The sequence below is a fragment of the Schistocerca serialis genome, chromosome 7, assembly GCF_023864345.2.
Source record: "Schistocerca serialis cubense isolate TAMUIC-IGC-003099 chromosome 7, iqSchSeri2.2, whole genome shotgun sequence".
Lineage (NCBI taxonomy): Eukaryota > Metazoa > Arthropoda > Insecta > Orthoptera > Acrididae > Schistocerca > Schistocerca serialis.
In genome coordinates, this window is record NC_064644.1 from 479,624,326 (window position 1) to 479,646,380 (window position 22,055).

Here is a 22,055-nt window from a genome sequence, read left to right on the forward strand (position 1 = left end):
GAGAAAATCTCCGACCCAGCCAGGAATCGAACCCGGGCCCCTTGGCATGACAAACCGCCACACTGACCACTCAGCTATTGGGGTGGACAACATCAACATAGCAACTTTTAATGTATTTCAAATAGATATTAAAATCAGGAGAACACTATTTGTGATCATAGTATCAATTTCAGATAAATTATTTGTGAAAATACAAAGGGGCAGAGCTTAAAGGTACTCTTAACAGTTTTAATGTGTCTACCCATACAACTCTGGAGCAACAGTCTTCAAGAAATGTACACTGGAATATTTGACAATGTGGTTCATAAAGCAGGTTTCAGTTTGTCTCCAAATAATTTCCTTCTTTTCCATTATCTAAAAGAACTGCCCACAATGGATTGTTAATTTAGCTTAGGTAAGAAACACGTGAAAGGAATGGATGAAACAGCTCATAAAATCACACTTGTTGTTGTTGTGGTCTTCAGTCCTGAGACTGGTTTGATGCAGCTCTCCATGCTACTCTATCCTGTGCAAGCTTCTTCATCTCCCAGTACCTACTGCAACCTACATCCTTCTGAATCTGCTTAGTGTATTGATCTCTTGGTCTCCCTCTACGATTTTTACCCTCCACGCTGCCCTCCAATGCTAAATTTGTGATCCCTTGATGCCTCAAAACATGTCCTACCAACCGATCCCTTCTTCTAGTCAAGTTGTGCCCCAATCCTATTCAATATCTCCTCATTAGTTACGTGATCTACCCACCTTATCTTCAGCAATCTTCTGTAGCACCACATTTCGAAAGCTTCTATTCTCTTCTTGTCCAAACTGGTTATCGTCCATGTTTCATTTCCATACATGGCTACACTACATATATCCTCTCTACTTCGACCATCATCAGTTATTTTACTCCCTAAATAGCAAAACTCCTTTACTACTTTAAGTGTCTCATTTCCTAATCTAATCCCCTCAGCATCACCCGATTTAATTTGACTACATTCCATTATCCTCGTTTTGCTTTTGTTGATGTTCATCTTATATCCTCCTTTCAAGACACTGTCCATTCCGTTCAACTGCTCTTCCAAGTCCTTTGCTGTCTCTGACAGAATTACAATGTCATCGGCGAACCTCAAAGTTTTTATTTCTTCTCCATGGATTTTAATACCTACTCTGAATTTTTCTTTTGTTTCCTTTACTGCTTGCTCAATATACAGATTGAATAACATGGGAGAGGCTACAACCCTGTCTCACTCCTTTCCCAACCACTGCTTCCCTTTCATGCCCCTCGACTCTTATAACTGCCATCTGAGGGATGAAGTAGTGAAGGCAGCAGAGGATCAAGTAGATAAAAAGACGAGGGCTAATAGAAATCCTTGGGTAACAGAAGAAATATTGAATTTAATTGATGAAAGGAGAAAATATAAAAATGCAGTAAATGAAGCAGGCAAAAAGGAATACAAACGTCTCAAAAATCACACTTAGGAAATACATTTAAGACCTGACAGGGTCAGTGATTAAGATAGATGTTGGGTGAACATGAAAGCCAGCAAAGCTGTGATACCACTCGTCCATCCGAGAAGGCTTGCACATTTCTCATGAGATGTGACAAGAGATTGTTCTGGTACAATGTTGTATATGACGCTGCCACAAAACATGAAAGCCAGCGAAGCTGTGATACCACTCGTCCATCTGAGAAGGTTTGCACATTTCTCATGAGATGTGACAAGAGATTGTTCTGGTACAATGTTGTATATGATGCTGCCACAAGGAGCAGCAATACTTTGGCCTCTAAAACAAACCCATTGTTTTGCTCTACATTAAGACTGCCTGGAATCACAACTGAATGTTATCTCTAAAGGTACCAGAAGTATCAATTTGGAATTTTCTACCTTGTATTTCACTAAAGCAGGTTGGCAGATTGTGGACACCACACATGAATTTGGCACTCACTAAAGAATATACTGAAGCATGCCAGTGACAGTACCAACCTCCTGATTGCAGTCTAAAGTATTTGTGATTTCTGAACAACAGAAGCTGTCACAATGTCATGTATTCCACCAGCTCAGCCAGCAGTAGTCATTTTGATATAGTTGATACAAACAGTCACATAATACTGCAGTGTTCCTATAAACAAACCTGAATTGTTCATTTCAGCCTAGTGAACAAGACAGCATCCATCCCATGTGTGGTCGCAACCGTTAATCCAGTGGCTACTCATCACTGCATATGCCTTCTCTGTCTGCTGCTTCAACACACACATTACAGTTACAGCAGCATGCCCTGTGCAAAGGAAAAGAAACCCATTTTCCAGAGACATATTCTTTTATCGTATTGAAACTAGCCAACATGGTCATATTGCAATTTTTCTTTGAACAAGCATAATGGCACTTGGTCTCATGTTTCCACTTAATTTGACATTTCTTTAGTAAACGAACCTAGAGGAACATTTATTTTTCCTTTCATAAACAAGGGAATGCTGCTGGTTCTATTTGTACAGGGTTATTCAAATAGACAGACCTTCCTTCTTCTTCCTGTACCCTTGTCTCACACTAGTACAGGGTTAATTTAAGGAGTGGTCAGATGCCCTTCCTGTTGCAGCACCAATGAACAAATGGAATATGTGCACCCCGATTGTCTGTGTGTAGTGTCACTCACATGAAAGTGAGCGAAAATTTTCTAAATGTTTGTGAATCATGTAACTGAGGCCTGCTTTCAATACCAGCCCAGTATTCACATAGTGGGATGTGGGATACCATCTAAAAACCACATCCAGGCTGACAGGCACACCAACCCTTGTCAGTAATCGGCTGGGCACATTCAATATAGGAATGGTGTACCTCCCTTCCTGGAAGCTGTGCTTTAAAATGCATGGCTATCTGGATGGGTATTCAAATAGGTAGGCCCAATTCCACTAATTTTTATTTCTTGAATAATTTCTTGCACAAAAATAATCTACACGCTGTTGGAAAGATGAGGATCTTAAGTTTGTATTACCACTGCTAGAGTCCTGATAGTTGCTTAAATGACCACTAGAGTGCACTAGTCAACAGACAGCCAATTTGTATCTGTTATAAGATGGCTACGATGAAGCAGAAGGTTAGAGTTTGGAATAAGTGGGTCAGCAATTCCAGTGCAGATGGTATTTCATGTCCAATTCAGTACCGAAGCACTGAATATGAAAAGCATGTCATTGGCTTAAACGTTTTCAATAAACTGGATATCTCTGTAAGGGAAGAAGTATGAGATGACTGTAGGTCCAGTGAGAATGAGAAATGAAATGAGAAAACTTTTGTACGTAGTTTGGGTAGGTCAATAACAGAGCTAATATACTGAGGTGACAAAAGTCATATCAGACCTCCTTTTGCCTGACATAGTACAGAAACTTGATGTGTTGTGGACTCAACAAGTTGTTGGAAGTCCCCTACAGAAATATTGAGCCATGTTGCCTCTAAAGCCATCCATAACTGTGAAATTGCCAGTGCAAGACTCTGTGCATGAATTGACCAATTATGTCCCACAAACGTCTGCTGGGATTCATGTCAGGTGATTTAGGTGCCATACCATTCACCTGAACTGTCCAGAATGTTTGTCAAACCAGTGGTGAACAACTGTGGCCTGGTGACATGGTGCACTGTCATCCACAAGAATTCAATCATTGTTTGGGAACGTGAAGTCCATGAATGGCTGCAAATGGTCTCCAAGTAGCCAAACATAACAATTTCCAGTAAGTGATCACTTCAGTTGGACCAGAGGATCTAGTCCATTCTATGTAAACATGGCCCACACCAATGTGGAGCCACCACCAGCTTGCATAGTGCTGTGTGACAACCTGTGTCTATGGCTTCGTGGGGTCTGTGCCTCATTCGAACCCTACTATCAGCTCTTACCCATTGAAATTGGGACTCATTCGAACAGGTCGCAGTTTTCCAGCTGCCTAGGGTCAACCAATATCATCACAAGCCCAGGAGAGACACTACAGGCAATGTCATGCTGTTAGTAGAGGCACTCGCGTTGTTCAGCTGCTGCCAAAGCCCATTAATGCCAAATTGCACTGCACTGTCCTAATGAAGAGGTTCATCATATGTCCAACATTAATTTATGTGGTTATTTCTGCAGTGTTGCTTGTCTATTAGCACTGACAGCTCTATGCAAATGTCGCTGCTTGGTCGTTAAGTGAAGGCTGTCAGCCACTGCCTGTCCACGGTGAGAGGTAATGCCTGAAATTTGGTATTCTTGGCACAACCTTGATACTGTGAATTTTGGAATATTGAAATCCCCAACAATTTCTCAAATGGAATGTCCCATGTGTCCCAATCAGCATTCAGAGCCTGTTAATTCCCATTGTGTGGGCACAATCATGTTGGAAACCTTTTCATATCAAACAATTGAAACTCCAGGTAGGAATACCAACAACGTAAGAAAAGACAGATTGGTACTTACCATAAGAAGACATGAGAAGTTACAGACAGGCATAATTAGACGACACTTACATAAAGCTTTCGGCCACAGCTTTCATTCACACCGCAAGCAAGCACACCCCCATGCACACATGACTGCCAACTCCAGCATCATGGGCCAGAATGTCATGCTGGAATTGGTGGTCATGTGTGCATGAGCTGTGCTTGCTTGTGTGTGTGAATCATGTTTATCTCTTTTTACTGATGAAGGCAGTGGGCAAAAGCTTTATGTTAGTGTATTTTAATTGTGTCTATCTGCGACTTGATGTGTCTTCTTTACAGTAGGTAGCAATCTGTTTTTTCCTATGTTGTTGATAAACCTTTTTGTGTGGACCATCTGAGTACAAATGACATCTCTGCCAATGCATTGCTCTCTTATACATTGTGTACATGACACTACCACCATCTGTATACATACATATCGCTATCCCATGACTTTTGTCATCCCACTGCACAGAATTAAAGAATACTTCAGCCAACTATATGGCGAGTTTTGAGACAGTGCTTGCTGCACAGGCACAATCACTTACAATTTGTGCAGGTTCTTGTTGAAAATGACAAGAAAAGCTTATTGAATTTTGTAGTGACAGGTTAAGAAAGAGGAAGAATGAAAACTGTTCTTCTGCACAGGTCTCCTGATCTGATGCCAATAGACATTTTCTTGTGTGGCTTCATAAAAGAGGTAGTTTACATTCCACCTCTACCAGAAGCTCTGGCCAATCTGTAGGATTGTATTACAGCTGTAGTGAACTCAGCAACATAACAGATGACTCTCCATATGTGAGAAGAGTTCATCTATTGCATGGATGTTTGTCATGCAACCATAAACTTTAAGACTTTCTACTTCCATCTGTATACAGATTATTCATGTCCAGTTTATATTTCATCTACCAAAAATTAATTAAACTGGATCCACCTTTTCGAACAAACCTGCAGGTGTCTCTTGGCAATCTTAACCACTTATCACCAATATACTACACTACACAACTTCCAAGTTCCAGTTTATTCAAGTCATTCCTTCTTAGTTAGTTACTTTCATGTTCTGGGTTTTGCAGTTCTGATAAACTTTAGTGTATTATTGCAGCATTATTATTATTACTATTATTATTATATTTTATGACCTTCATTGGACCACTCTAGCCAGTTATATGAAGATTTATATAGGTTGTTGTTTTTATTTGATAATACAATTCAGTTTGATAAAAGTTCAATAATACAGTGGTACACAAATATTATTATATGAGGGTTCGCTGAAAAGTAATACATCCACCTTCGTAATTCTTCAACAGTTGGCACCATTGGTTTGTGGCGGGTACTGCCTTGTTCTGTAGCCTCTTCTCTGCACTCCAGTTGGTGGGAAGCCTTATCATTGAACGGTTGTGTTGTTACAGTGTAAAAAGTATGAAACCCTGCGCAGACAGTCAGTCAATGCGATTTAAGCAACGTGCAGTCATTGAATTCTTGACAGCAGAAGGTGTCACCCCAAAGGAGATTCAATCTAGAATGAAAGCAGTTTAGGGTGATTTTATTGATGTGAGTACTGTGGGTTGTTGGGCGAGTAAGTTGAAAGATGTAGAGGTGGGAATATCTAACCTGCGTAATAAACAAAGAGTTGGATGTCCTGTGACAGCAACCACTGAGCTTCACAAGGAAAACATTGACAGATTGATTCAGGACGATCATTGTATCACTCAGAGAGAAATTGCAATGACAATCAGCATTTCACAGATGTTGAGAGAACTGTGAGACTGTGGTTTCAGAAACAGTGTCGACTTCTTTGATGACGGCTTCAGAAAACTTTTTCATTGTTGGCAGAAATGTATCCAATTGGCTGGTGATTACGTGGAAAAGTGAATATTGCTAATTAAATATCACATTCTGATGATAATTTCTGCATTTGATTTATTAAAATATTCACATCCAAACCCAATTAACGAGGGTGGAGGCATTACTTTTCATTCAATCCTCGTAATTTATTATTATTTTCATAATCTTGCGATCACCCTTCCAGCAGTCCTTTATTTGATCTTCATTTATAGTTTGGTTTGTACGTTTTGCATTATTTCTAGGTCATCTATGGTAATTTGGAATTCTCCTATATCTTCCTTAATTTCTGTACTCCATTTAACATTGCCCTTGCTATTCCACAATTTTTCTATCATTCTGTTACTAATTCTGTTTCCTGGTGTTCTTATCAGATGTCCAAGGAATGAGATGCAGTTCTTCCTGATTGTTCTATTTTCTTGTATGCTGTTTTATTTCAAATTATTCTCCAGTGCCAGTTTACTTGATATTTTTCATTTATGCACATCTTAATTATTATTCTTTCTGTCTTCAGTATTCTGTTAATGTTTGCTGTTTCAGTTGTTTTAAAGATGATTTGAGCTGCATATGTTATTTTTGGTTGTGTTACTGTTTTACAGTGTTTTAATTTTCTACTTGTTCATAAGTTTTTTTTGTTATATGCGTTTTTAGGAATGTAATCTGCTTTATTAAGTTTTTAAATTTTATTTTGCCATGTCAGTTTCTCATTTAGGGTGTTCATAATGATTTCACCTAACTATTTAAATTGATCAACTATTTTGATTTCCTCTTCTTTCATTGTAACTTTGTTTGCAAGTGGTGTATCGGTTAGCATAATCTCTGCTTTTTCAAACAATATTCTAAGGCCAGTTTTCTGTGCTATCTCTTGTAGTGATTTAACTTGTCATTTCTTAAACACTCTTGGCAGGTAGATCAAGATCATCAGCAGATCCCAAGCAGTATCATATCATTTTTTGTGCTTCCAATTCCTATGTTTTTGGGGTTATCCTTGTACCATTCTCTCACGCATTCCAGAGCACAATTGAATAATAATGGTGATAGGGAGGCACCTTGTCTTAAGCTTGTTTTTATGGGAAATGATTAAAAAATTTCACCTCTAAACTTTATTTTGATTTGGTGTTGGTCACAGTAAGTTTCATAAGTTTAAATAGTTTTGGTTGAAATCTAGACCCCTTAGAATTTTTAATACTGATGATCTATGGAGACACCTTCTTTAACTCTGTAAATGTTATTTCCAGAGGGTCTTTCTGTTTCCTATAATACTCTACAATTAATTTTAAACTAATGATATGATCTGCACAGCTTCTTTATGGCCTGAAGCCTTGAAAATCCCCTAGTTTCTGTTTTAGTTGTTCCTTAAATTTTTGTAACAGCTATGTGTAAGAAGGACTTGACTGTATCACTTTAACATTTTCACATTTCGACAAGAACTTTATCTTCTCCACATGCCTTATTTTTTGTCCTAGAAGTGACTTTTCAACTTCTTGGAAAGCAGGAAGGTCTGGTTTCCATTGGGATACTGGTGCTGAATTGTAAGAATTCCTTGGGTTCTTTGCAGTTCAAATGTCCAGTAAATGCTTTTGCCATGATTTCAACATTTGCTTTGTTACTGGGCACAATTCTTTCATCTTCAACTTTCAGTATTAGCACAGGGAGCTCATATTGTTGTAGATGTTTCTCAAAGATTTTGTAGTAGTTCCTGGAATTGGCTTTGTGGAAATTATCTTCTACAGAGTTTATTATATCCTTATGAAATTCTTACATTCCTAATGTGTTGTGTGAGCTTTCTCCTTTCATTTTTAAGTTTGATGGCATTTTCTTCTGTTATACGTGTTAGAAACTTTAACAATGCATGGAATTTGTCATTTTGTTGTCCACCATGCATATTTTCTTTGTGGATTCAATGGAGCTGGACTCTTGGCTTATTTTTTGAGACTTTCTACCATTTCTTGTGGAATATCTATTAATTTAATGGTTTATGTTATTGCTGATGTTTGTATTATGAAAGGAATAGCTGCTACTCACCACAAAGCAGAGATGCTGAGTTGCAGATAGGCACAACAACAAGACTGTCACTAAATTAGCTTTCAGCCAACAAGTCCTTCATCAAAAATAGACAATAGACACACACACACACAAACACAACTCACATGCACATGACCACAGTCTCTGGCAGCTGAAGCAGACTATGAGCGGCAGCGCATGATGGGCAAGGCAACCAGGTGGGGTACGGAAGAGGCTGAGGGAAGGGGAGGGGTAGCAGGGTAAGTATGGGCAACGGTAAAGTGCTGCTGGGGTAGCATGCAGGGATGAGGTGGTAAGAGGGTAGGGCAGTTAGGTGTAGTCAGGGAGACCAGGAGGGTTACAAGACCATAACAACACCAATTTCAGTTGATTTTCGCCTTTCACTATCAATGTTCCCCCTTATTTCATTCATTTCATCCCTATTGTGATTTTTGTCACATATTTGGGTGCTTTCTTTTCAAGCTTTTTCAGACGTAATTCTATGTTACTTACAAATTTTTTCTGGCTTTTTCCCCCACCACGGAACCTTGCTCCTTCCATCTTCATCACTACAGAAAAGTTTCCTTATCCCTAGCCAGAACCCATTCCCACATACCATACCTGCATTGTTGCTTGGTTCATAGAATCCCCCAAGTGGCCTTACCATCAAATTACCCATCTCCAGCTGTCACCCTTCCTACCATAATGACCTCCAACAGCTCAGATTCCGCCAATCCTTAGCCCTCACCAACATAATCCTCCAAAACAGTATCAATCAAGCCCAAACCTCCTTGCAATAACTTTTCTCCCTCTAAAAATTCTCCTGCTATGCAATCCCAATTTCCTGGATCCCATAACAAACACTGAAACTCTTACCCTCCAGGAACTAGAGCAACATGCACAATGCCACCTCAAAAAATTCTCCACCCTGCTCACTTACTACTCCCACCTTGGACTACTACTGTCCAGTACCTCTACAACAACCTCCAAACTTTCTCCACGTGCCCTCACAGCTGACAACCCTGTCTCGCAGACCTACTACATTTATCCCACTCTCCAACTCCTTCCAACCACCATACAGAACCCAGAACCTAAACAGACCCAATGTACAGTCAGCATTAGCCTTTCCAAAAGCCTCATCTTTTGCCCCTCTCCCAAATCCAATCTTGGAAGAATTTTTAAAGATCTCTCCCTTTCTCCCAATCCTTACAGTGGAAACACTTTTTCGCCACCAACCCTACCAATGAAACTCAACCAAAGACCAATGTTGAACCCTGCCTGACTCCGTTCGCTCCTCTATCCAACTGTGCACAAGTCCCGCTGCCCCCAAATCACCCCCTGTTAACTTTCCAGAATTTTGTAACCTTCAAATCTTGCCTACTATCATTTCCCAAAACCCTCAACATGCAAACTAACATTACATCTGCAGAAAGAACCATAATCCACCAACTAACAACTGATCCCAATCTTATAATCTGACCTGCTGACAAAGGCTCCACCACTGTTGTTTTGCACCGCAAGGATTGCCTGACAGAAGGACTCTGCCAGCTGTCAGATTCATCCACCTACAAACCCTGATACAGTGACCCCATTCAAGAAATCCAGCAGGATCTCTAGTGTCTCTTCAAATCCTTAGTGCATCCCAGAACCCCTCTCCAGAGTCCATCTTTCTCCTCATCCCTATCACTCCCCACACTCCTACCTTCAACATGCTTCTAAAGTCCATAAACCCGTCCAGCCAGGATGCCCCACTGTGGCCAGTTACTGTGCCCCCATGGAGAGAATCTCTGTTCTCACAGACCAACACCTTCAGCCTATTACCCACAACCTACCCTCCCAAATAAAAGATACCAACCATTTCCTCCACCAGCCCTCCGCATTTCCTGATACTTTATCACATGGTGCCCTGCTACTCACTACTGAAGCCACCTCCCTTACACTAACATCCCTAATGCCAAAGGCCTTACCACTATTGAACACTACCTTTCTCAATGCCAGATTGATTCCAAACCAACAAACTCCTTTCTAGTCACCATGACCAACTATATCCTCAGCCACAATTATTTCGCCCTTGAAGGTATTATCTACAAACAAATCAGGGTACGGCTCTGGGCAACCACATGGCACCGTCCTATGCCAACCTACTCATGAGCCATCTAGAGGAAGCCTTACTAACCACCCAGATTCATTGATAACATCTTATTTGGATCAAAGGTGATGATACCCTATCCACATTCCTCCAGAACCCCAACACCTTCACCTGGCCCTACTCAACCAAACAAGCCAGCTTCCTCAATGTTGACCTCCACTTCAAAGATTGTTACATCAGTAACTCTGTCCATATCAAATCTACCAACCACCAGCAATACCTCCGTTTCAACAGCTGCCACCCATTCCATACCAAGAAGCCCCTTCCATACATTCTAGCCACCCATGGTTGTTGCATCTGCGATGACAAGCAGTCCCTCTAAAAATACACTGAGGGTCTCACTGAGGCCTTTACAGACCATAATTAGCCCCCCACCCCAACAAAAAAAACCTCAAAAAATCTCATACAAAAACAGATCTCCTGTGCCTTATCTTTCCAGTCACCCACCATCTTCCAAAGTCCCACTGTCTGGCCACTGAGGAACATTCCCCTTATGACTCAATACCACACAGGACTGGAGCAACTGTATTACATTCTCTGCCAGGGTTTCGACTATAGTCATGCCCTGAAATGAGGAATCTCCTATCCACTATCCTTCCAACCCCCCCCCCCCCCCCCCCTCCAACAATGGTATTCCACCACCCACCAAACATACACAATGACCTCACTGTTTGGTCTCCTCCCCCAAAAATACCCGACCCTCCCACAGTGGTATTCCACTGTCCACCGAACCTATACAATATACTCGTCCATCGCTATGCAACCCCTGCTCCCAATCTCTTGCCTCATGACTCATATCCCTGTAATAGACCTAGATGCAAGACCTACCCCATACATCCTCCCATCATCTGGTCACAAACATCACATATCCCACAAAGGCAGGGATACATCTGAAACCAGTCATGTGATCTATAAGCTAAGTTGCAACCACCATGCTGCATTCTACTTGGGCATGACAACCAACAAGCTGTCTGTACGCATGAATGGCCACCAACAAACTGTGGCCAAAAAAGCAAATGGACCATCCTGCTGTTGAGCATGCTGCCCAACACGATGTTCTTCATTCCAAAAACTGCTTCACAGCCTGTGCCATTTGGATCATTCCCACCAAGTCTAGCTTTTCTAAATTGTGCAGGTGGGAACTCTCTGTGCAACATAGCCTACATTCCTGTAACTCTCCTGGCCTCAACCTACATTAGTCATTGTACTTAACAATTTAGCGCCTTCCCTGTTCCCATTCCAGTGCTACATAGCCCTCAATTCCACCAGTGCACCCAGCCTTTTTACTTCTCTCGTTTTCCGCTACCCCCTGCCCCCCCTCTCTTCCCTGCCCTCCATCTAATCTCCTGACTGCACCTAGCTGCTCTACACTCTCTCCATCTCGTCCATACATACTCCCCCAGCAGTACTTTTAACATCCCCAATCCTTACCCTGCCATCCCTCTCCCTCCCTGCCCCAGCCTCTTCCTTATGCCCAACCACTTGCATATCCCATCATGGGCTGCTGTTCACAGTATGGGTTCAGCTGCCAGAGACTGTGGCCTCGTGTGTGTGTGTGTGTGTGTGTGTGTGTGTGTGTGTGTGTTATCTATTTTTGACAAAGGCCTTGTTGGCTTGAAAGCTTATTGTGTGACAGTCTTTTTGTTGCGCCTACCTGTGACTCAGCAACTCCTCTATATGGTGAGCAGCAAGTATCCTTTTTATAATAACATTAGTATTTGTCATTTTTAATTAGCTGATGTTGGTTGTAGCTCCTATTTGTTTGTTTTTTTTCTTCATTTTCTTTATCAGAATGAATTTGATGTTACTTAAAATTTTAAAACATTTTGTATAAAAAGCTTTTAGTGCATAGATAATCAAAATACAATGACAAGGTAGTTTTGGTTTAACAACCATCTGAAGATCTGTAAACAAGAAAATACAGAAAATTGCCTTAGAATGTAATATTTGAGATAAAAACATTTGAAGAAAACACAACTACTCTGGTAAAAAATGGCAGTTTACAACATAATTGATAAAAATAATCATCATACATAAAAATGGACAAGCATCACAGATGACTTTACAGTGTTACAGTAACAAAAAATTTCATGGTTTAATATAACCTACAATGCACATATTAAATCGGTGTCAAACGCAAACTGGGTGTACCAGTAACAATGAGAATGCCATGATATGAATTTGTATAGAAAGCAACGTGACTAAGAAATCAGTGCTAACAGCAAAAACAAAATTGAGCTATTCTGTACAACTGTAGGAATACACGCAAAGACACAAACATCACAGCAAAAAAAAGGTCTTAAAAATTTTAAATTAAATAATCATAACATAAAATGTCATCATGTATGGAAAAAACCTCCTATTTAGCTGTAATGTGAAAATGAACACATAAAATTCCAGTGTTACACCAATGATTTAAGAACACACCATAATGTGATGTTTAAAGCTTTCCTGGCGGCGTACTGATTGTTCCATAAAAACACGGGAGAACTGCTGGATATCAGTAACGTCCTGCCACGATATTTCGGCACAGAGTCTTCTGGCCATCTTCAGGTGAGTGCCACTGTAGTAGTACTGGCGAGTACGTGCTGAGCTCCGCTATTTAAAGCCTTCTGAGGTGACATTGTGCATGCGCTGCTCAGCGTGCGCATTCATAACGGCTCCATGCGCTGCGCCTGGCGCCCTCCACTGTGAAACCCTGGCATATCGGTATCAGGTCTATTTCCATCTTTATGCAGATAACTACGTCGGCTATGAAGTTTCTCTATAACAGGATTCCAAGCAGAATTTAGCTGATAATCGCTATCTCGATTGCTGAGAGTCTCGTTGTCAGACAGTCTTATTTGCACACATTCATTGATAACCGAGCTCCAAAAGTTTGGCCATACATCAAACTTTTGGAGCTCAATTATCAATGAATCTGTGGAAATAAGTTGTCTGACAACGAGACTCTCATCAATCGAGATAGCGGTTATCAGTTAAACTCTGCTTGGAATCCTGTTATAGAGAAACTTTGTAGCCGACGTAGTTATCTGCATAAAGATGGAAATCGACTTGATACCGATACACCAGGCTTTCACAGTGGAGGGCGCGAGGCGCAGCGCATGGAGCTGTTATGAACGCACACGCTGAGCAGCGCATGCACAATGTCACCTCAGAAGGCTTTAAATAGCGGAGCTCAGCGCGTACTCGCCCGTACTACTACAGTGGCACTCACCTGAAGATGGCCAGAAGACTCTGCGCCGAAATATCATGGCAGGACGTTACTGATATCCAGCAGTTCTCCCGTGTTTTTATGGAACGATGATGATAATGATGATTTGTTGGTGATGGCACTAAACAGCAACGTGGTCATCAGTGCCCTTGCATGAATGATATAAGGACAAGATTGGTGAAAATCTATTAAAAAATAATGATATATTGGCAAACCAAGTTGGATTCACGTGCAGGAATTGAAAAGACGGTCACGATAAGATGAGCATCAGAAAAGCCCTCAATAAAAGTCACACAAAACAAAGCAGAACAACTAGGTAAAATCAAGGATAAAATACCAGTACAGACACAAAAAAGGGGACAAGTGACTGTGGCTGGATGACTAGTTTTAGATAATGATTGACTGAGTTACCCTGTGAGACGTTAAAATCTCACATCCAACATTTTTGGAAGAATTCTGGACCCCTTGCCACATGAATCATATACCTGTGGAAGATCCATATGCAAGACCTGCCCAATCCACCCATCCAGTACTTCCTATTCCAGTCCTGTCACAGGCTTTTTTTGCCCCACCAAAGGCTGTGCCACCTCTGAAAGCAGGTATGTCATTTACCAGCTCTACTATAATGATGCCATAGCTTTTTATATTGGTATGACTACCAACCACCTGTCTACCAGGATAATGGCTACCACCAAGCTGTGGTCAAGAGCAAAGTAGACCCCCCTGTGGCACAACTTGAACTAACATGTTTGATTTCAATGGCTGCTTCACAAGCTGGGCCATCTTGATCGTCCCCTCCACCATCAATTTTTCTGAACTGCACAAATGGGAGTTATCTCTGTAGCACATCTTCTGCTCCCGAAATTATCCCAGCCTCAAGCTGCGGGAACCTGCTGTCCCCACACCATCCACCCAACAGTTTACACCCCTTCTGTCCGATCACCTCCGTTCTTTTCACCTCTCCTCACTTTCATTGTGTGCCACCCTCTTCCAATACACCGGTCCTTTCTTTCCTTCTCTGCTCCTCCCCTTTTTCCTCCTCTTCTGCTCCCTGTCCCCCACTTCACCTCTTGACACAGCCTCTGGCAGTCTTGTCAGACCACCATCTAGTTCCAATATACCCTGCTAGACAGCACTCTTGTTTATCCTCATCCATACCCTGTTATTCCTCCCCCTTCCTTCCTTGCTCCACTCCAGATTGCTTTCACATGATTGTCACATCCTGGTGGGAGCTGCCAGAGGTTGCAGTCATATGTGCATGAAGTGCACTTGCTTGTGTGAAAGTGTGTGTGTGTGTGTGTGTGTGTGTGTGTGCGTGTGTGTGTGTGTTTGTTTTCTTGCTGAAAAAGGGTTTCACCTCTATGGTGGACAGCAATCTATCCTTTCCCTAATACTGTTAACTGATAATGAGGTGTTGTTTTAAAATCTTGTGTTATGTTCGGAATTTTTCTCAAAATGTTGGGTGAGAGATTTTAATGTGTCATGGAATGGCTCAATCACCCATCACTTGTAGTCACTCAGCCACAGTCACCTGCCCTGAATTTTTTTTCTGGTTTCTTGTCCTTGATTTTATCTAATTATTCTGCTGTGTTTTGGCTGACTTTCATTGAGGGCTTTTGTGATGCTCACCTTATGGGGGCTGTCTTTTCAATTCTTGTGTTTGAATGCAACTTGATTTTCTGATATATTATTATTTTTTAATAGGTTTTTGCCAATCTCATCTTCATAACATTCATGCAAGATCATTGATGACCTTGCTGTTTAGCATCCTCACCCACAAATCACCACCACCACCACCACCACCACCACCACTTGTACGAGTATGATATGTTTATAAATCATTGGTGTAGCACTGGAATTGTATGTGTTCATTTTCAAATGATAGTTATGTAGGATTTTTGTTCCATGCATGTTATATTGACATTTTTACCATGAATGATAGGTTTTTAGCTTTGTAATCTACATCTACACCTACATCCATACTCCACAAACCACCTGACGGTGTGTGGCGGAGGGTACTCTGAGTACCTCTATCAGTTCTCCCTTCTATTCCAGTCTTGTATTGTTCGCGGAAAGAAAGATTGTCGGCATGCCTCTGTGTGGGCTCCAATCTCTCTGATTTTATCCTCATGGTCTCTTCGCGAGATATACGTAGGAGGGAGCATTATACTGCTTGACTCCTCGGTGAAGGTATGTTCTCGAAACTTCAACAAAAGCCCGTACTGAGCTACTGAGAGTCTCTCCTGCAGAGTCTTCCACTGGAGTTTATCTATCATCTCCGTAACGCTTTCGCGATTACTAAATGATCCTGTAACGAAGCGCACTACTCTCCGTTGGATCTTCTCTATCTCTTCTATCAACCCTATCTGGTACGGATCCCACACTGGTGAGCAATATTCAAGCAGTGGCCGAACAGGTGTACTGTAACCTACTTCCTTTGTTTTCGCATTGCATTTCCTTCGGATTCTTCCAATGAATCTCAGTCTGGCATCTGCTTTACCGACGATCAACTTTACACGATCATTCCATTTTAAGTCACTCCTAATGCGTACTCCCAGATAATTTATGGAATTAACTGCTTCCAGTTGCTGACCTGCTATATTGTAGCTAAATGATAGGGATCTTTCTTTCTATGCATTCGCAGCACATTGCACTTGTCTACATTGAGATGATGTTGCCTTCAGTAATTTTAAAACTTCAAGAGTACTGGGCATGGAAAAAAATTCTTTGCTAAGATGTTTGTTTATTTTTGTGTATTCCTACAGCTGTACAGCCTGCCTCAGTTTTCTTGATGTATTAGCAACAAGTTTCTTATTCATGTTGATTTCTACGCAAAAACATCACTGCAGGATGATTACTGGTACATGCAGTTTGTGCTCACCCTACATTTAATATGTTCATGGTGGATTATATTAACCCATTCCTTCCCAGTTTTGCACCAGGTGCACTCAAGTGTGTATGCCTGGGAGCCTCATTCAACATGTGAAGAGGCCATTAAGGGAGCTGAATGCAATCAACTGCAGCTTGTGGCACGTACTGGAACAAATGGTGCCTGTCGTCTGGGCTCCAAAGTCATACTTGGGTCATTCCAGCAACTGGCAGAGAAGGTTGAGAATACCAGCCTTGTGTATGGAGTTTCAACGAAGCTCACAATTTGCAGCATTGTCCCCAGAACTGACCTCGGCCTCTTAGTTCTGAGTTGAGTGGAAGTACTGAACCAGAGAATTCGAAGGTTCTATGATAAGCTAGGCTGTGACTTCCCGGACTTGCAACATACGGTTGAGAACTGTAGGGTCCCCCTAAATGGGTCAGATGTGCACAACACATCAGAGGCTGTTACCTAGATAGCTGACAGTGTGTGGGGTGCACACAAGGGTTTTTTTAGATTAGGCAACTCTCCATCCAATCCAGATAAAGGCAGCTGTAGGAAGCCCAGAAGTATCAGTGAAAGACTGAAAGAAATGGTTCTCCTAGGTGGGAGTATTAAAAAAATCCTAGTGGTTAACTGTTGAAGCATTCACAACAAAATGCCAGAGGTCAAAGTCCTCCTGAAAAACAGTGAAACTCATATAATACTAAGTACAGGAATCTTGTTGGAACCTTAAATTGATAGCAATGAGATCTCTGGTTAAAATTTAGGTGTATATTTAAGTGTATATTAATGGGAAATGGAGGTGGTGTATTTGTCACAGTAGGCAAGAAACTCAAATCCACTGAGACAGAAATTGAAGCTGCATGTGAGATTGTTTGGGCAAGCCTCAGTATCAAGGGTGGAAATAAAATGATGATTTGACCCTTCTGCCATTCACCCAGCTCATCTCCTGATATAACCAAAAATTTTAGAGAAAATCTCAGTTCACTTGTACATAAGTTCCCCAGTCATAATACAATCATCAGTGGAGACTTAAATCATCCAACAATCACTTGAGAAAATTAGTTTTGTTAGTGGTGGGTGTGATAAGGCATCCTGTGAAACATTACCAAATGTCTTCTTGGAAAACTACCTACAACAGTTAGATCAGAACTCTACTCATGATGGAAATATATTAGATCTAATGGCTATAAACAGAACAGACCCATTTGAGGGTGTCCACATCAAAACTGGTATCAGTGATCATGACATGGTTGCAGCAACAATGCTTACCAAACTATGAAGGGCAACTAAAACAAGCAGAAAGATACATATGTTCCGTAAACGAGATAGAAAATCAGTAATGTCATGTTTCAACAAGAAAGTTGAAACATTCAGCACAGGGCACGAGCATGTAGAGGAACTGAGGTTCAATTTAAAAGAATAGTTGACCATGCACTCAATAGGTATGTACCCAGTAGAACAATTCATAATGGGATGGACCCTCCATCTCGTATACAATCACTGTAAAGACACTTCTAAAGAAACTGAGACAACTGCACAATAGCATAAGACTATAGGTAAAAAGATGCAGAATGAAACACTTTTGTCTGTCAAGAGAGTATTGCGTAACGCCTTCAATGACTACCATAGCAGAATGTTGTCAAATGATCTTTTGCAAAACCCAAAGAAATTCTGGCCTTATGTAAAGGCACTTAGTGTCACCAAAATTAGTGTCCAGCATCTAGCGAATGAGAGAGGAATTGAAATTGAGGGTAGCAAAGCAAATGCTTAACTCCATTTTCAAATTTTTTTACAAAGGAAACACCCAGAAGAATTGCCGCAATTTAATCCTTGTACCACTGAAAAGGGAAATGAAGCAAGTATTAGTGTCAGTAATGTTGTTAAATATTTGAAATCGTTAAAACTGAACAAAGCTCCAGGACCCAATAAAATCCTTATCAGATTCCATTTTGAATATGTGGCTGAGTTTGGCACTCTCCTAACTATAATCTGTCACAGATCCTTGAACAAAAGCACAGTTCACACCCGTCTACAAGAATGGTAGTAGTCCTAGAAGTGATCCACAAAGCTACCATCCAATCTGGACATTGATTTGTTGCAGAATCTTAGAACATATTCTGAGCTCAAACTTAATGAGGTATCTCTAACAGAATGACCTCCTCTATGCCAGCCAGCATAGATTCCAAAAATATTAATTATATGGAACCCAACTCACATGACATACTGACTGTTTTGGATCACGGCACTCAGGTAGATGCAGAATATCTCAGATTTCTGAAAAGCATTTGATTCAGTATCACACCTATGCTTATTGTCAAACTACAATCGTATCGGCTATCAAGTGATATTTGTGACAGGACTGAGGACTTTTTGGTAAGGGGCATGCAGCACGTTATCTTGGATGGAGAGTCATTGTCAGATGTAGAAATAACTTTGGCTGTGACCTAGGGAAGAGTGTTGGGACCCTTGCAGTCCATATTGTATATTAATGACCTTGCAGACAATATTAACAGTAACCTCAAAATTTTTGCAAATGATCCAGTTATTTATAAAGAAGTATGTTCTGAAAGAAGCTGCATAAATATTCAGTCATATCTTGATAAGATTTCATAATGGTGCAAAGATTGACAACTTGCTTTAAATGTTCAGAAATGGAAAACTGTGCACTTCACAAAACAAAAAACATGGTGTCCTATGACTATAGTATCAATGAGTCACAGTTGGAATTGGCCAACTTGTACAAATACCTGGGTGTAACACTTTGTAAGGATATGAAATGGAATGATCACATAGACTCAGTTGTGTGTGAAACACAGTCTACAAAGGAGACTGCCTCCAAATCGATCATGCAACCCATTCTAGAATATAGCTCACGTGTGTGGGACATGTACCAAATAGGACTAACAGGGGATATTGAACATGTACAGAGAAGAGCAGCACAAGATTTGTTTGACCCACTGGAGAGTGTCCCAGAGATGCTGAAGGAACTGAACTGGCAGATACCTGAAAATGGACAAAAATTATCCCAAGAAAGTCTACTAACAAAGTTTCAAGAACTAGCTTCAAATGACAATTCTAGAAATCTGCTACAACACTCTGTGTGTCACTTGCACAGGGATTATGAGGACAAGATTAGAATAATTACAGCACAGATGGAAGCATTCAAACAATCACACTTTCCGCAATCCATAACTAAATGAAATGGGAAGAAACCTTAATAACTGATACTATGGAACATACTCTTTGCCACGTACTTTTCACTGGTTTGCAGAGTATAGATACAGATGAAGATGTACATGTAACATGAAGTTTAACTTTACAAAATGCACTCACAATGAACTTAGTATATGAACTCATTGCGCAAGTGTTAAACGTATTCACCAGTTTCCTGTGAGTGTTTTTTATATTTCACAATTAGTCTACTTTGTATGAGCGCAACAGAGGAAAGAAATGGGTTAAAAGCACACAATTTTTTGTCGATGTAACACTGTAAAATGGAGTGTGATGAATGTTCATTTTTCTGTATGATGGTTTTTCATTTACTATGGTATATACTTCCATTTTTTACCAGCATAGTAGGATACATCTTTGTGTTTTGTGCTTTCTTCAAACATTTTTATCTTGGATATAATGTTATAAAGAGGTTTTTCTAAGGCAGTTTTCTGCATTTTGCTTGTTTACAGATCTGATGATAGTTGATACAACAAAAACTAGCTAGCCATCATATCTATGTAAATGTGATCTAGGCATTAAAAGATTTTTGTAATTTTTTTTAATTTTAAGAAATCACATAAAGATCTGTTTCTATATTCCTGATAATGTCAGGCATTACTAATTTGAATTTAGTTAACTATTTAGTGGTCTGAGCCTATTTCTGCTACTCTCAATACAACAACATTGTAAATTTTCTTGTGAAATTTGTTGTCTACACAAAAATGATGTAGATGCCATCTTCCCTTCCTCCAATCTTCATGTTTCCGCATTTTAACCTTATCTGGCTTCCTCTTAATGTATGTTGATTTAGATGTAAGGTCATGTTCTCTGCCAAGTTCTATAAGTCTTTGGTCATTCTTGTTTGTAAAGTTACAGGAACTCCATTTTCTAATTAAATCTTCATATTTCCTTACTTTTCCCAACTGGCACTGAATTCTCCCAAAAAGATTTTTACATTCCTTTTATTTATTTGTTCTGTTCACAGCTTCTTTAACAAGGTCCTAAAATTTATCTACATCTTCCCTTGTTTTGGTTACATTTTTTTCATTTGTAGGAGCATGAGCAGTTCATATTCTGTAAATTTTATTCATTGTTTTAGAAGTCAGACTTGCAGTTCTTGGTGATATTTTTTGAAAAATGTATACTGAATCTATTATTTTTATATTTACTATAAATCCTGTTCAAATTGGGGACATTGCTTCATAACCCTCTGTTATGGTTTCCCACAATAAATTCTGTATTCTTGTGATCCCAAAGGGTCTTCTACCATGTCTCTCACTTCTTAGAGTGCTGCTATTTATTTTATTTTATTTTATTGTTTATTTTAAGTCATCTGTGAAATTCTTGAGTTTTCCAGTCTTATGTAGTGAGTTTATGTTGTGTGTTGCTACATAGTTTAGTTGTTTATATCAAATCTCCTTTTTGTGAGTTAGTGTGCATCTGAGTGATTGCAAGTGACCCAATTTATTTCTGTCTTCTAGTTGGCTACCCACTTAATCCAATGCAGCCACTACCTGCCTTTGTGGGTAGGACTGTGGTATTTTTTGCGTAAGATACAGTTCAATATTTGACTTTCAAAGGTAATTAACTTTAGTTGGAGCAAACTTCAATTTACAAGTATGGTTGCTAACTGCACCCACAAGTGTTTATTTTGCATAAGGCACCAGCAAGTCGGTGAGAATGTCCCCTTTCCCCCAAATCTGGCACCATTAATGTGTACTAGCTATGCAAAGAATAAAGTGAAACTTTCACACAAACATGTCAGCATATTTTGATTCACTCCTGCTATCTTGTGGGGGAATCTGGGACAACACAGTTAAAATCAATGAACTGTTTATTGAAAACAAAAATTACCACTAAGTATGTATGTGTACGCAATAAGCAAACTGCTTGCAGATCCATGTAATGTGAATGAAAATTTCAAATGAACTATGATCTACATGAGCAGTAGACACAAAAATAAGTTTCATATCATTTCTGTATCCCTCCTGAGTATAAAGAGGAACTCCTTGAATGAGTGTAATGTTTGATTGTTTTGCCCACAGTCATTAGTCTGAAAATAGCTTCTTCAGAAATAAAAAAGCTTAAAAATTGCATCTTACTATCCATATTTTGTAAATAATATTTGAATTTTAATTCTGTGTTTGTGAATCCCCATTATCACTATGTAAGTAAAATACATTGTTAATAATCACCCATTCATGCAGCACAGTAAAATATTTCTTTCAGCAGTTAACATTGTGCTTGCATAATTCTGAACTGTTTTGTAGTAGCTGAACAGTAAATGGTTGTTCTAGCTGTATAAGTAGCATATAGGTAACAGCTGTTGTGTTAACTTCACAG

The 22,055-nt window shown here is 40.0% G+C and overlaps 1 protein-coding gene across 1 annotated transcript in view; it reads left to right on the forward strand.

Annotated features, from left to right (window-relative positions):
* Window positions 1-22,055, forward strand: part of LOC126412127 (synapsin) — an 861,195-nt gene that overhangs the window by 819,275 nt on the left and 19,865 nt on the right. The gene's annotated exons all lie outside the window — the stretch shown is intronic.